The sequence below is a fragment of the Sinohyriopsis cumingii genome, chromosome 10, assembly GCF_028554795.1.
Source record: "Sinohyriopsis cumingii isolate HCF-2022 chromosome 10, ASM2855479v2, whole genome shotgun sequence".
Lineage (NCBI taxonomy): Eukaryota > Metazoa > Mollusca > Bivalvia > Unionida > Unionidae > Sinohyriopsis > Sinohyriopsis cumingii.
In genome coordinates this window covers 122,183,938-122,201,413 of record NC_142970.1, presented here as the reverse complement: position 1 = coordinate 122,201,413, position 17,476 = coordinate 122,183,938, and the positions used below count along the sequence as shown (strand labels likewise).

The window sequence follows — 17,476 nt, the reverse complement described above, 5'->3', positions numbered from 1 at the left end:
TGTACCGGAGTGGTGTTCTCCGCGATCCGCTGAAGTAATTGAGACCCTTCGGGGTTCAGCGACATTATTATTATTCGTTGTTTTTAGTGTCTAATTTCACCAACCAGGTGGTTCCGGCTTCCAGTTGAAAATCCTCGATTTTTGACATCGCGGAGCTATACAACTGAACCATCGTGGAGAATTCAACATCGGATATGAACAAATTATCAATCGATAACGAGATCAACCCGGATAATTTCGAGTACGCGTCGGATACTATTTGATGTTTTACTGTATACTCGTCGAGTTTTTTCTGAAAACACGATATCTTCCTAGTGATTGCGTTGGCAACTCCAGCAATTGTTGTCATCGCGGAGATAGCGATTGGAACGGCGATCGGGGCTATCGTGGTCACCGTGGATAAAATAACACCGGTACCGGCTACTATACCCGACACCGAGTACACGACCGCGTCGATGGTGGTTATTTTTCGGCGGTATTTTTTTATTTTTGCAGGGTATTGTTCGGAAAGCGTTTTCAAGTTCGCGGAGAACTCTTTTGCGGTATCGAATCGATATTGATGTGACGTCGGTGATACCTCTGATTCAATTACCCTGGTGGTCATTTTTATTTTAAAAGAGCTAGTGTTTTTTATTATTTAGATTCGCTACAAATTCCACATACCATGTAATGTTTGCCCCGGCTAGATTTCCATCAACGGCATAAATTGTAAACTGTTCAGTTGCGTTCCTGTCTATAATTGTTGATATTGTATTGTTAAACCCGGATGAACTCGACGATAATATATTAAACTGCATCATTGAAACCAGTGTCAATCGATAAATGCCCTTAACAGTTGCGGTGATATTTACTGTATTCTGTGTAGGAGTCCAATCGAATGATCCATGCCGAATTGTATATACTGTGTTGATGGTGTTCTCATGAGGGATTTTTATTTTTTCGAATTGCTCTACTACTCTCGGTAGTCCGTCTTTAATCGCTTCAACATCAGTTTTGATTGTTTCTATTTCCCGTGTATTCTCGGTCATACTTTTTTTGTTCGCTGCAACATCAAGTTTGATTGTTCCTATTTCATATGTATGCACGTCTATACCTTTTTTGTTCGCTGCAACATCAGTTTTGATTATTCCTATTCCCCGCCAATACGCGTCTATATTTTTTTTGTTCGCTTCAATATCAGTTTTGATTGTTCCTATTTCCTGTGTATGCGCGTCTACACCCTTTTTGTTCGCTTCAATATCAGTTTTGATTGTTCTTATTTCCTGTGTATGCGCGCTCATATTATTTATGATCATTGTAACATCAGTTTTGATTGTTTCTATTTTCCGTCCATGCGAGTCTACATTATTTATGATCGTTGCAACATTAGCGCCGATTATTTCTATTTCCCGCTCATGTACTACTACACCATTTCTGTTCTCTGTAACATCAAGTTTGATTGTTTTTATTTCCTGTCCATACGCAGTGATATCATTTATAGTTGTTGTGATTTCATCCGGCTTGGTATTTTTTTTACCAAAAAATTTATCAAAGTTGTCATCGATCCTGTTAACATTTTTTCGTAAAGTGTAAAATTGGCCCGACAGCGTTGCAAAATCCAAAATAGTATTCCTTATTGTTGTAATATTCGGTTCGGTTACCGTCGGGGTCCCGAAAAAACTAGCGGTAGTGAGCTGTATATCGGTGATAGATTTTTTCACCTCGGTGGCAGATTTTTTCACCTGCGCGTCAAGTTCGGACACCGATCTATCCAACCTTATAAAACCGTCTTTGACTAATGTTATCGTCGATAGATGTTCACCCGGTTTGAGTCGTCCGTCGCCGGTATACAACGCGATAGCGTCCTCGGCGGCGTCACGCTGTCGTATTAAAACGTCATCCAGCGACACATTACTGGATTTCAATTTACCCTGGCGGTCTTGAAATACGACTATTTCACCTGGGTCAACACTGGTTAAGTTCAACGTATCGGCGATTTCATCCTCGATTAGTTTTTTTATGTCATCGGTGGCGAGCGTTTCCGTGGATTCTTTCAGCGCCGAAACCGGTCGTCCCCAAATATCAATCATCGTTATTGTAAAAAAAAACGGCGTTTCTAATTAACCCGCCGGGCCTCTACGACCCCACTAGTGTATTCGTTTACAACCACATGAGGTGGTTTCCGCGATGATGAAATCGCCGAGAGTACGTTCAATACCTCACGGCCGCATATCGGTGGGTCACTTAATTGCTGTGTTGGCAGCGTGGAATAAAAAACCCGGGCTGAACACGCCCGGATATACCGCATGAACTCGTTTGGCGGAGCTAACCCGTATGAATCAAAATAGACGATCGCACGCGGATCATTCGCGTACGCAACCCAATGAGTTCCCGCTCCGGAGGACCCATCGAGGTTAATTATGCCGGTTTCAATATTCCTTGGTGCCGCCGGTAATTGATCCCTCATAAAAACACCTCTGAAGTTTTTTATCGCTAGCGCGTTTGCGGCGTCTATTAAATCAAAATTAGACATGGGAGTCATTGACTCCTGAGTCAATAAACAGTTCCCGGTAGTCTTAGACCCTTTCCCGAGTACCATGAATACGGGGTCCCCGGTAGTCTTAGACCCTTTCCGGCTACGGGTTGTTTTTTTTTTATAGCCTTTCCCGGTTGCCTTTTTCAATGCCATTCCCGCCGCGGTATCAACGGCTCCTAACGCCGCCGCCTTAGCCACTGCTGGTGCGGCCGCGGAAATCAACGCTGGAATCGCAGCTAACAGCGGAAATATCCCACCGGTCTTTTCCATGTTTTTGATTGCTGCGGCCGAGAAATCTACCTGAACCCCCTTTTTATTCTTCATCGCATCATTGAAATGTTTTATTTGACGCGCCGTCAACGATATCTTATGATTACCACCCGCCATCTGCGACGGCTTCAGCGTTATTGTGGTTCCGCATTGTTTAGCCGCCTTTGATCGTAATTTCTTGACTTGACCATCAGTCAACTCTACACTGACGACACTATACGACATTTTATTGTAAACGCGTTTGTGCTTTCAATTACATGTTTTCCACTGGTGCATCAACGATTCTCATTCGTCCACCAACGCCTTCTAGCAGCATTGATTTATCGCTGAGAATGACAGCAACCGCTCTGTAATTAACACCACCCGGGGCTATACGAGCTCGGAAGTGTATATCAACGACGGATTGTCTCGTTAAATCAAGATGTTCCAACGAAAAATAATAAATCAGATACAGCTTTTTAAAATCAAGTTGTGATATTTGCAAACCAGTGTCGACGTTTTGATCGCGGCCCATATATGACAGCAATCGATGATACACACGTGCGATATGGTTGTCGCCGTAATTAAGCTGTATATCCTCGGATGGTTCCTGTTGTCCGTTTATTCTCAGCGAAACATCCCTGACTCCTAATTGATCAAATATCATATGGCTGTGTTCTTGACTGCCCAATCGTTCCCTATTCTGTAGCGCTATGAATACATGACGCGGGGCTGAAACACCCTGTTTTGATGCCAAGTGCCATGTAAACGTATCGGCGACGTTATCCTCTTTAGCATCAGTTGTTACCGCTAGCCAACTCAACAACGATTTTCCTCCCTGTTCCATAAATGCTAACAATCGTGCTTCCGTGGTAACTGATGGAGTCAGCACCGGCATCCACAATGCCATTTTAGTTAAAATGACTTTACCGGCAGCGACGCCAGCAGCACGCCATATTGCATTGTTATCATCGCCCCTTCGCGTCAGCGCGATTGTGTGCTTAGCCCCATAGATAACCCTCCTGACATTTCTGCAGAATCCAAATATGTGATGGAGTGGAATCGCGCATGAAAACCGTCGGCGTGGTCTTTGCAACATTTCTACTCGTGTTGCAAATCCCATATTGTAATTATCGTTAAGACTTTTTATAATATTGAACTCAGCGCCCGGTCTTGCCCTGCGGTCTGGATTGGCTGCTTCAGCTTGATTAGCAACTGCGGTATCTCTTTCCACCAGCACGTTGACGTACTGAAGGTGGTCAGCGTTATTAGTGATATCCTTTGCGAACATCATAGATGGGCCCGCCGATCTTGTATAATCGTCCGAGTATCTCGCTAACCCAATTATCGTTGTTGCAACATCAACCTCGCGTTCTATTGATTCAATTTCTCGCCCGTCAATAAGATATCTGGCGCTCTCAAATAACGCCATGATACCGTTGTTGACAAAGCCAACTCGAACACGATTGTCATCTGCGTATGGCGCATTATCGGCAGCATTTGTCACGAGTTCTCCCTCAATTTCGATAAACGCTTCACACGGCAAAAAATATTTACTGGTATCTTGGACCTGAAGTTCAATTCGCGATCGTAGGTCAGGTTGCGCTGCATAATAAGAATAATATTGATAATCACGGACAGAATCATCCCTGCGCACTGGGGCGTCCATATCAAACGCGGGGTCAGCGGTTCGCGCAAACATTTTATTATTTATCATGTTGATGTTTTCAATTGAAATTCATTAACGTCGTTTTCGTCGTAGACCACTCCCCGCTATCGCGTTCATGAGCGCGTTGGTTGCCGCATCGGCTGATGGCGAAGTCGCCAACGACGGAGTCGTCGCCGCCAACGACTCTAGTTTTTCTTCCACGGCGTTATTTATTACTTTACTGACATTTGCAGGCATCACTGTCGTTGATGGCATCTTTTTTTTCTTGAAAATCTCTTGGATTTCACCAACGACATTAGTTTGTCCCGCGCGGCTGAAAGCGCCTTTCCGGCAACATCTCCAATAGCACTAATACCCTTATCACGAATAACATCAATAGCCTTCATTCCTAATTGTTTGGCTAACGGCGCTACTTTTGGAGCCATTCTTGTAAATAACCCCGCAATGGTTCTACCGAGACCATCTCCATAGTACGCGCGGTAAACAGGCAATCGCGAGTTTACCACGTAGACGAGTACTGGTTTATCGTGGTTGTAGTGTATGATCATCCTTATTATAAAAACACCAGTTTTCCAATTAGTGATTGTGATCACCAGTGATTGATCACCCCCCCCCCCACCGAATCAAAAACCGGAATAAATTTTATCAAAATTTCCTTGGGTTTTTGCCCTCCATAAAAATCTGGTTTTTTTCTGGTTTTTTCTTGATTTTTGGTCATTTTTTGTTGCCTATAGTCGTTTTTTTTTCGATTTTTCAGCAAAAACATCGATTTTCTCTAAATGATTTCCTGGGGTTATTGCCCTCGAAAAATGGCAAAAAACGGTCAAAAAACGAACAAAAACGGTCAAAAAACGACCAAAAACGGTCAAAATTGACGCGGATTTACAATATTATATAATTTTGCAAACGGTTGACATGTGTGGCGGGTTAGTTTTGTAAAACATTTTTTACTCTGACCAGTTTCCATCGATGGGGGAACTGTCATAGTTCTTATAAATAATTATTCTGACATTTCCTCCTGTGGAAAACCGGAATAAATTTTATCAAAATTTCCTTGGGTTTTTGCCCTCGATAAAAATCCGGTTTTTTCCGGTTTTTTCTTGATTTTTAGTCATTTTTGGTCATTTTTTGTTGCCTATAGTCGTTTTTTTTCGATTTTTCAGCAAAAACATCGATTTTCTCTAAATGATTTCCTGGGTTTTTTGCCCTCAAAAACCAACCAAAAACGCCAAAAACAGTCAAAAAATGGCAAAAAACGGTCAAAAAACGACCAAAAACGGTCAAAAAACGACCAAAAACGGTCAAAATTAACAAAACGATAATTTTTTTAATTATCCACGAGTTCGTCTATGAGCGTTCGATACGCACTAACGTCCATGATACCGCCCGTAAATAACCGCTTGCAAATATCAGCGGCCTCATTGATTATTTCCGGAGAGTTATTTCCGGCTCGTTTTCCTCCGATTAGTACCTCTAGCCGTGATATATCACTGAGAACACTGTTAGGACAGGTAACGCCGTAGGATTCTTTGCCAACAGAGTATCCTTTTCCTTTTTTTTTGTTTTACCCTTTTTTCAACTTCTTTGTGGAATATTATATATTTATTATCACCGCGTGATAATGCATTCTCGTATTTATTCGCCAAATACACTATTCTTGTCCAATCCCTTAACGACTTTATATTTTTCTCGTAACCGCTATTGATATGCTCCTTATCTCGTATGCTCTTAGCAAAATTGGAGGCAGCAACATCAATTAATTCTTCCCCCTCCCTGCTGAAGCCTCTAATTTGATCTATTGTGCTCTTCTTAAGTACATTACGGGGTATACTCCTCTCTTTTTCTTCTTCTGGTATTTCTTCTTCCGGTATTTCTTCCGGTATTTCTTCTTCTGGTTCTCCTGCGGTAGCACCTAGTTCTTCTTTGTCGGTCATTGTAACATAAGGTTCTTGTGGTTCGGTTATAGCGAGTGGTGGTGGCCTCCGTGTTGTAGCAGCCGCTATTTTTGCAGGGAGTGTTTCTAAAGACCTTTTTGTTTGTTCGGTCTGAGCCGCTATCTTTTCAAGCGCATCGAGGACGGGTACAGTTGCCGCCGTAACATCTTTGGTCGCTTTAGTTACCGGGGCAAAGAGTTGTTCGCTTCCAACAGCAAAATCAGTTTGCATTTGCTGCCGCGTTTGAAGTTGCTCTCGGACCCTGTCTCGTAACGGTATGAACTTTTTAAGCGCTGCTAGCCGCTCTCTGGCTAGCCGAGTAGTAAGTGATTCGCCTACCATTATTGCAATTGCGAAGCAATTTCTAATTTCTCGCCGGAGTTTTCGTCTATAATCCTTCTAATGTTTTTGATCTTACTAGAAATCTCCCGGCGTCGTTCATAAACACGTCCGAGTTTTTTTCGTATTATTTCAACGGCAGTGAATAGTCCAATGAATGCATCTGCGTCATTGTGGTACAAGTTTTCATTGATCGTATGTTGTAATCGTTTTATAAAAAAGTACTCGCGGGCCAGGGTAAAACGCCCCCGTTTCGACTGTTCGTTAATAATCTCGTAATCGGATAATATTTTTTCACTGTCGAGACCATCAGATAATTCAATTCCTTGATTTTTTAATTTTGAAATCTCGGCTAATATATTATTGATGTCTTCGATATTCATTATTCTTATAGAACATCTTGTTTTTAAATAAAAAAAAATGAAAACCCGCGTATCAATCCCGAGGTGTTTAATAATTCGTTTTCTTCCGGAACAGACAATAACGTTTCACACTGTCATGGCGACTTCGTCAGCGCCATGGGCGCCGGTGACTTCGTATCTATATATAAAAATCGAATTCTGTGGCCCGTCTTTTTTGAGATCGCTGTTTTAGTTATATTCTCTGCAACATCTCGAACTGAGGCTCTACAAATATCGAAATATTTTCCCGCCTCATTCATCGACTGAAATATTTTTTCTTCGTGCGTTGATGTATCAAACGATTTGACGCCCCTTGCTTGCTTTGAAAACTTGCCAGTTTGGCCTTTTTTATTGTTTTCACTCTGAGAGATGGCTTGCAGGTTTGTAAGAGAATTATCAGTCTTATTATTATTAATATGATCAATAACGAGACCGTCGTTGATCAGTCCGTTAAATGCTTCAAATACCACCCTGTGAACAAGATAAATTTTCCCCCCGGCACCAAATATCAAATACCCGTGATTATTTACGGTACCAACCGGCTTCTTCAGTCTACGATTTCTAACAATGCCGTCGCGAGATGCCTCGTAATTGACGAGCAAGGGGTGAGGTCTGAACTCTTGGTCCATTTATATAATAATACTACTTGTCTAATTTATGATTTGGTTTAATTATGAATCTTTCAACGTAGTCTTGGGGGGTTTTGATGACGAAATCGGCGGTGGGGTCAATGACGGCGTTTTTAATTCGCTTGTCGTAATAACGTTTTAACTCTCTGTATCGCTTTCCGCCACAATTGATACACAACTGCGATTTTCCTCTTACACCGACGTGGCAAACCAAGCACGGAAGGGGGCCAAGAGAACCATTACGAACGCTTTGTAAATGGTACCCGCAGAATTCACCTCTACATGATTTATTGCACGGGGTTGTCGACCCAATCATCAACCATTTGCAGTGATTCATTATACTATATTCTTTCATTTAAATACTTGTTTTAATTATATGGATGAGTTCGAGAGATTAGCAGCAATTAAGCCCTGGAAAAATATTAAGTTCAATCTCGATAGAGTCCTCAGGGACACACCAAAAGCGTTAATAAACGATAGAACCCTGTTGAGTAAAATACGCGATTGTATCAATGAATTCAAGCGTGATGGTGCATCTCATAGTTGGTCAACATTTCGAATTGATGGCGTTGTTGATGCTACCATGAACGACAACCGCGCAGCAACGATAATATCACAACTTGACGGTAAAAAGTATTTCTTCAGAGTAAAATTCATTGTCCGGGTGGAATCAGGTGATTGGATCATACGTGATAAATTTGAACCAGTTCTCAGCGACAAGAAAACAGTCATTGTTAGCCGTGACTCCAAGCCGGGGCTGTTAACCGGAATTGACAGACCATACTATGAACGAGCGTATCCTGAAACAGCAGTTGTTTATGGAATATACCCGTTAAATAAGAAACCTGATATCGGAAAACTGAAACCAATGAAACAGTCAACGGGGATAAGTTGTGTAGCAGAACGAGTAATAGAGCATTTTACAAATGCGTGTCGAGGAAACAAATTGACTGATTTACGACGTAGCAAAATCAACCAGTGGGAACTAACCGTAAAAGAGCGTGGAGCAACCATCAGCGACATAGCGAGATTAGAAACGTCGTTGAGATTTCCAATAACCGTTACAACGATAACCGGTGAAGTATTATACGAATCAAAGTACAAATCAAATGGGGCCCCAATCAAAATTATTGATCATAACGAACACGCATGGACGCCCGCGATCACAGTGTTTCCACGGGATAGAACAGTAAAGTATATACCCGAAGAATTCCTGGAAGAGAACGGGTTTCTCGCGGAGAGGAAACTATTTGATGCTATTGCCTACTTGTGTAAAAACGACCCTGTATCAGTGTGGTTACTTCGCAGCGCTGATACCTTTGATCAGTTTGTAAGACCAAACGGTGAGTTATACCGCACTGAAGCATTTCACAACAGGATGAAAAAAACCGCCATAGAATTTGAAGAGCATGATGAACAACTGCTAACAAATTGTTTCACGATTCCATCGGTTACGGCTCATGTTGCAGCGAGGAAAAATGCGTGGAGTCCAACGCGCAAGGAATTTCTACCGGATGTACAATCCAGTTGTTTGGAATACTATCACGGTGGACTATGGAACACTGAATACAACCGCGACGCTATGATCTCGGTTGATATGGTTGCCTGTTATCCAGTGAGTTTTCTCGGGTATGGATCCGCCGCTGAGTACTTTAGACGATTTGGACACCCCAGACATGAAATGACTCGTGTTGCTATTAATGGACCACTGCCTAATTTTGATTTAACCGGATTCGCTCGCATAGTATCATTTGAGTTCGCGGCAGGACTTCATCGCTGTTGCTATATTTGGATCGGTAGACACATGGCTGAAAAGAAGTGGCTGCCAATAGCGCTGCTACGGTATATGATTGATTGTAGCATGCTAGTTTCGTTGATTGTCAGTGACGCGATTATATCATACCGAGCGCAGACTGAAGTCTGGTTACCAGAACCGGAGCGTGTAGATAGCATAATTGACGAGTCCAGAAAACACATCGATGCCGACGAGGAATATATCATCGAATGGTCCAAAAAGATACTCAACCAACGAAACCGCGAGGCAAAAGATCTCGGTAGAAGAATAATCAGTAAGTTCACACAAGGTGGAAAAAACTGCGACTACAAACGATATTGCTCACGGCTGATTATAGATGACGCAGAATATGATTTCGTAATCAAGGACGCAGTGGCGAAAAATAGATACGTGAACTGTAAAACAGCTTTCTTGTCCAATGGAACAAGGTTGGGTACAGTTGTTACCTACAGCGATGGAGACAGCCCAGCATACCCGCATTTGAGGGCATCTATGCTGGGTTACGCCGCTATCAATTTATTCTCGACGATAAATAAATTTCCCGACACCGCGGTTAGAGTAGCCGTTGATTCGTTTTATGTTGACGTAAAGTACAAGGAAAACGTAGCCGGGTTTACTAGTCCGGACGAGAGTTGGGGTACATGGAGAATTAAAAATGAAATACGACGCGATTATTCCCCGTCAGCAGATGTCACCGTTGAGAACAATTACCTACGCGGTGATAAATTGTCAGAATGGTCTAATGCACCACCGTGTTCTGATCCAATTTGTAGACACAAGACGGTTTATTTAAGCGGCTGTGGCGGGTCAGGAAAGACGACTCGGGCAATTGAATTATTTCGAACGCGGGCAAGTATAATCGTGCTTACACCGACCCATAGACTAGCGCGAGAGATAAAACAACGAAATGTTGACGCCGTTACTTATCACAGCTTTTTTCGATACAGCGGCGGTGAGTGGACTCCTGATCGAATGGGGGAAAAATTTATTCCTGAGGTTATCATCTGGGATGAGATATGTACTGTTTCATTAGATGTTTTACAAATGTTTCTTGATTGGTTGTTGCTCGCGAATACAGCGGTGATCATGTGTGGCGACCATGGTCAACCACCACCATTTGTCGGCGAGGGTCCGCATGATTGGTTGAGCGGGTTTGTGGACTATTATGAAGAAACCGATACTGATTACCGAGCACTTGATGAACAACTGCGCGAGGTTAAGAAATTAATCAGATTACAGCCGGATAGAATTCAATGTGAAATAATCCGCGAGGTGATTCCGGAAACGCCGTTAAATGAATTCTGGGAAACATGGAAACCAAACGATTTGATTGTAGCGAGTAGAAAGATAGTCAGAGACACACTTCAGCGGAAGTTGTTTGCGTTGCATAAGGAAAAGTTTCCAACGCGTCCAGTGCCGTTATGCTATAGACCCGCGGACACACGGCGGCAGAACATTCAAGTTGAAATCCCGGCCCCGACAGCGTCGGGGACAAAAAAACAAATTCTCGTGCTGAATGATATCGTGCTCGTTGATATCAGCGTCGTCGAGGACGCGCTATGTGCTGATAAATCCCCGTGGACGCTAGGATACGCAACGACAATACATTCCTCGCAGGGACTAACTATCACGGACACAATTGTTTGGATAGTTGATAATCGCATCGAATGTTCAAATCTAGTCTATCTTGCAGCGTGCCGAGTACGGAGGATAAATCAGCTTCGAAGAATTGTTGTTGACGGAGTCACCGACGGAGTCACCATCGATGCAAGCGTCATTGATAGAAAACTCTCGGGTTACCGCCAACAGGATAAAAAAAACAACGGCGTTTTGATATTGATGCCAAATTAATAATTGCGTTACGACAACAACAGAATAATCACTGCGCGAGTTGCAATTGTATAATGAGTTGGCGTTATTCGGATAAAGACGCTCGCCAATTTACCGTGGACAGGATCGATAACAGTCTCGGTCATGTCAAAAACAATGTGAGGTTGACCTGTCTTGAGTGCAATAGACGCAACGGCGCTAGTTAAGACCACGCGGGGGTAATTGAGTATCGTCAGGTATCACTTGTAGTTGCTCGCGTGTAAACCCCCGCTGTGGGGCAGTTGGATCCAGTCTATAGATCGGTGGTCTACCAGTTGATCGTGTTATCGTTGATATGTTATGTGTGGTAACACTCCAGATAGGATCAGTAGCTCTTTTTTTACCGCCTTCAAGCTCTCCTGGTTCATGCAGATATCTAACAGTGACATCGCCGAGAATCGGCTTGGAAACGCTATCTATTTTTGATCTTCCGGGTATATACTTTTCTTTAATCGCGTCGCTGGGCTTCATGTTGATTGCTCGGGTAATCTCGTTATTTAACGCGGCAATTACGCCTGGCAACCTTTTGACCCATTCACGAGATCGTTTTTCTTGGATGAATTCCTTCGCGTATTGATATCCAAATAACCGTTCAGCAACAGTCCGATTGAATCGTTCAACAATTGCCTGATCACGATGTAGCGCAGTATGACCTCGTCGTATCGCGACGCTATGATGTTTCAGCGTTGATAGAACAGCGCCGCGAAATTCACTACCGGGATCAACTTGTAATAGATTTGGCCAGCGCAGAGGACCTCTTCGATAAATCCGCTCAAACGCATCGGCTACTTCAGTTGCTGACTTTGTTTTTAACGGCTCCGCTTGTTTGTATCGACTCGCAACATCAACTACGGTTAGCGCGTATTTGTAACCGTTGTCATGCGGCAGAAATAGTATATCAGCCTGATGAACTTCATTAGGTACGCTAACATCAAAGCGCGAGAAGTTGATTTGTTTAGGCGGTGGTAGATAGATTTGCCATATAGCCTGTTTGGATAACCAATTAGCCGCAGTGGCCCTCGTTACTTTTGCAGCGCTTGCAAGCTTACCAATTGCGGCCTTCCCCTTCCAGTATCCTCTCGGAGAATAATAGATGGATTCCATGTTGTTATTATAAACGCTAGCGTTTTCAATTACCAGCGCGAGAAGCTCCGCTTCCAATCATTAATTTACCTTTCATAGCCGATTTTACCAACCATGAGGCCAATTTTTCTTTGAAGGATTTATCAGGAATAGCATTTAGCGCGTGAATTAATGTTACGTCCGCGATATGACGCTGTTGCAGATCGCTACTTTTGTAAGCAACATCATGAGCATGACACGCCTTATCGATAGCGTTTATTGGATACTCACCGGGTTTGGGCTGATTTTGATCATCGAGTCTGATATCTAATCGCGTTCCGGGGCCACAGTAGCTATATCCTGGGAGGTGTTTTTCTCCTGGATACTTTGCCCATGGGGTTCCGGGGAGTTTTGATAACTTGGCTGCAATATCACCTCCTCGCTTTTTTTTAAAACATCTCCGGGTCTAATAGAAATAAATCTAAATTTCTTTATACCGCATTGTACACACTTGCCAGTAAGCGCCGATCTGTTATTTCTTGTTGTAACGGTTGTCATATCATTTGTGCCAGTACGCACTCTACACTTTACACAATATAGATCCATAATTTATGTATAGAGACATGAACATAATTGACTTTTCAGCGACTAAAACAAGAGAACCAGTTAAGCATGTTGCAGCGTTACCAAACTCGATCCGGATGATTATCATCGGACCATCTGGATCCGGCAAGACGCAATTGTTACTCAATTTAATAATGAGATGGATGAAGTGGGATAAGTTGTATTTGGTTGCTCCTAGCGTAGATGATCAACGATGCTACGAGGTGTTGAAAGATTTCAACGAGAATGCATCAGCGATCGCTAAAAAAAATGTTATTGAGTTTATTACGGATATCAATGATGCACGAGGTATTGATGATATTGATGGCGACGTTAACAATCTAGTCGTGTACGATGATGTTATGTTAGACAATAAAAAAAAAAACAGCTAGGATATTTTCCAGAGGCAGGCATAAAAACACTGACGTGATATATGTCACTCAACGATACACTCAGATTCCAAAAGTAATCAGAGACAACTGTAATATTCTTGCTGTATTCAACGGCGTTGATACACACACGCTACGAAATATTTGGCAGACATGGTGCGGCGGTGACATGGACTTTAATGGTTTTCGAAACTTTTTTAGTCATGCTCAGTCGACCCCACATGGATTTGTAACGATAAATTTACATGATCCTCGGACACGATATCGTATCGGACTTGACCAAATATTCGGTTAAATTGTAAATAGCTACTTAGCAGCAGGGGGGGGGGCGATGACATCGACGCGGTCGTCGATGTGTTTACCGGACGCTGACGACGCTGGGATCGGCGCGCAGAAGGTATTAATTAAACCAAATGACGTCCAGACGATCCCCTCGACGACGACGTCGTTTTTTTTTTACCAGGCGCTGACGACACCGGATCCGCTGAGTGCAGAAAGTACTAATTAAGCCAAATGACGTTTGGACAAAATGTCGGATTCGCCCCCCCCCCCTGCTGCTCACAGTCATGAAGATTATTATTCCCCATAGAATTATATTTCATTGTCATGAAGATTATTATTCCCCATAGAATTATATTTCATTGTCATGAAGATTATTCCAAGTTGCTGCACGATGCCTGCATGCCATTGCTTGAAATATAGTAATTTAAAAAGACTATTTTAAGGGTAGGTAATGTATTCATGGGGCTTGCATTTGATCAGTGGCTGGCCATTTTGGTGACTTCAGGTTAATGGTTGTTCAGCTTAAGTGTTCTGAGCAAACTGTAATTGTGGTGTTCTCTCCTTTATGAAAACATAGCAAAATGGTGGGTAGATATAAATAAGCATTATCCAAAGCCACAAAGGAGAAATGTAATCCTTATGAATTAGCAGAAGTTGAGCTAACATCATCTTTTTCTAGAAATGTAGCAAAAATAAATTTTGTGAAAATGTGCAGTCTGTTTGTGATGACCAAAGTTGATTTGAGCATAAACAAGAATATTTTTGTGGGCATGAAGTCTGTACAAGAACGGACTCACATGAACAAAGTTCAAAAATGTGCACAATACCTTAGTCTTAGAGAATGAGACCATGGTGTTGCCACAATATCTTAGTGTTAGAGAATGAGACCAGGGAGTTACCACAATATCTTAGTGTAGGAGAATTAGACCATGATGTTACCACAATATCTTAGTGTTAGAGAATGAGACCAGGGTGTTACCACAATATCTTAGTGTAGGAGAATGAGACCATGATGCTACCACAGTACCATAATGTTAGAGAATGAGACCATGATGGTACCACAACACCACATTGTTAGAGAATTAGACCATGTTGTTACCAGAATACCTTAGTGTTAGAGAATTAGACCATGATGTTACCACACTATCTTAGTGTAGGAGAATGAGACCATGATGCTACCGCAGTACCATAGTGTTAGAGAATGAGACCATGATGGTACTACAATACCATAGTGTTAGAGAATTAGACCATGTTGTTACCACAATACCTTGGTGTTAAAGAATTAGACCAAGACGTTACAGCAATAATATTGTGTTAGAGAATTAGACCATGATGTTAAAAGAATATCTCAGTGTAGGAAAATGAGACCATGATGGTATCACAATACCATAGTGTTAGAGAATGAGACAATGATGGTACCACAATGCCATATTGTTAGAGAATTAGACCATGTTGTTACCACAATACCTTAGTGTTAAAGAATTAGACAATGATGTTACCACAATACCTTAGTGTTAGAGAATTAGACCATGGTGTTACCACAGTTAGAGACTTTTACCATGGTGTTACCACATTTAGAGATTTAGACCATGGTGTTATCACAATTAAAGAATTAGACCATGGTGTTACCACATTTAGAGAATTAGACCATGGTGTTATCACAATTAGAGAATTAGACTATGGTGTTACCACGATTAGAGAATTAGACGATGGTTTTACCATAATTAGAGAAGTAGACAATGGTGTTACCACAGTACCTTACTGTTAGAGAATGAGACCATGATGTTAATACTAATAAGTCTTAACCTAAGTGACAGAAAAAAAACAAAAACCGACAAGTTTTGCCAAACTCAACAAGAAATATATTTCCCATGGATACAAAGCAAAAATTCAAAAAGATCTTACAGTATGTTGAATTAAATCCCAAATAGTTTTAAAGATTTATCACGAGTCCAGAAGTATATAATATTTCAAATAAATTCCAGTGGTGTTCTGAATGAATGTCAATTTTGAAAGTGCTGGTATACCAATAGCCTGGAATAGTATTGATATGCTGATAGTCTTGATGTATCACTGAGTTCAAAATGTCTTTGAATGAATTCACAATGATTCCAAAATAGTGAGTTTAGTCCAAAAGTAATAAATCAGCACTTTGTATTTCCAATGATTTTTTAAAATAATAAATCTTCTATGGTTGACTCTACTGACACCCATGCTATAAGCCTGGTCTGACAAATTTATGTTTGCATCTCTCTTATATAAAAACTAAACACTATAACAGAACAAGGATGAAGGTCATTTCTCATCGAATTCATTAAAAAGTATTATAAATTGTAAACAAGGTCATGTTTCTTTCTAAAGATTCAGTAAAGTACATATAGAACAGCAGGTACACCTTGAATTCCAATATTGTAATAACACTAATGCCCTAATTTTCAAACTATAATAAACATGTTTGCCTACAAATAATACTAATCTTAATATTTAATCTACAGAGACAAATATTATCTATGTAATATGTTGTTTATAAAAATAGACATTAGTCAGGTGGGCTGAACTACCATCCTCATTTATTTACAAGGGTCAATTCCAATGCATATATTAAATATACATACAAATTTATTGTTCGGTTGCCTTATTGAGATTAAACATGCGTTGGGATATGTATTGAGGTGTATAGGAAACTAGTCTGATTAAATGGATTGCATCAAAGTGCATTTGAATAATCTCATCCATTGTTGAGCCATTTTCTTGAGCTAAATGTTTACACTTTCTGGTAATACATTTTGATTTTTTTTAAACAGAGACAGCCGATCATTGGAGGAACAGGGGCAGCGGAACAAGCCAAAGTGTCCCAGAAAGGAAAGATTTCCAGAGTGAAACAGGAGGTCTAGATTCTCCCATTAAAACCCATGATCAAAGTTGACCCAGTGGAACAGGTGACACAAACTTTAAGTGAAACAAGTAAGTCAAAATATTTACAGCCAAGTTAAACTGGCAATAACATAATTTTTCTGCATATGTGCTGATCACGGTAATTGGTATCACACAGGTACAGTGGTTATTGCATTTGGTTTGAGTGCACAAAGTGCATAAGACAGGAATAGTGATGATTTGGTTGCGTGTATCTTAGTGTTTTATCTACCCATGCATCATGTGTCAAATATGCAGACTTTTCCAATTTGACACACAAAAATCGTCGCCGTTATGTAAATTGATGCACCACAATGTTATGCTTTGCTGATGAACAAAAAACAAAGGCATGAACATTTTGCTATTCCTACTCCAGAACAAATTGTCATATGGATGGATTAGATTTCCCCTAGAGACTCCTTTTCATATCTTCTTGCTTCTAAGTAAAGATCCATGCTGAACAGTGGCAGCAAACTTAAAGATGGACATAAAAGATGTGGAGTTTTCACTAAACATTTCTAACTAGATGTTCTGAACGTAAATGACTCCAGAAGATGTCAGTCAGATGATATTAATTTCTCTCACATTTGGCTCAGATGTGAGTTGGGTGAAGTCATTTGTTCTTACATTTGGGAATTCAAGGCAGACACAAGTCACGTGAAGTCATTTTGTTCTTACATTAGGAAATTCAAGGCAGATACAAGTTAGGTGAAGTCATGTTCTTACATTTGGCAATTCAAGGCAGATGTGAGTCCGATGAGGTCATTTTCTCTTACACTTGGCTATTGAAGGCATATGTCAGTCTAGTGAGGTAAATGTTTGCTACA

At 41.3% G+C, this 17,476-nt stretch overlaps 1 long non-coding RNA gene across 1 annotated transcript in view; it reads left to right on the top strand.

Moving 5' to 3' along the window:
- Positions 1 to 17,476, top strand: part of LOC149791125 (uncharacterized) — a 422,332-nt gene that overhangs the window by 121,395 nt on the left and 283,461 nt on the right. The window lies entirely within an intron of this gene.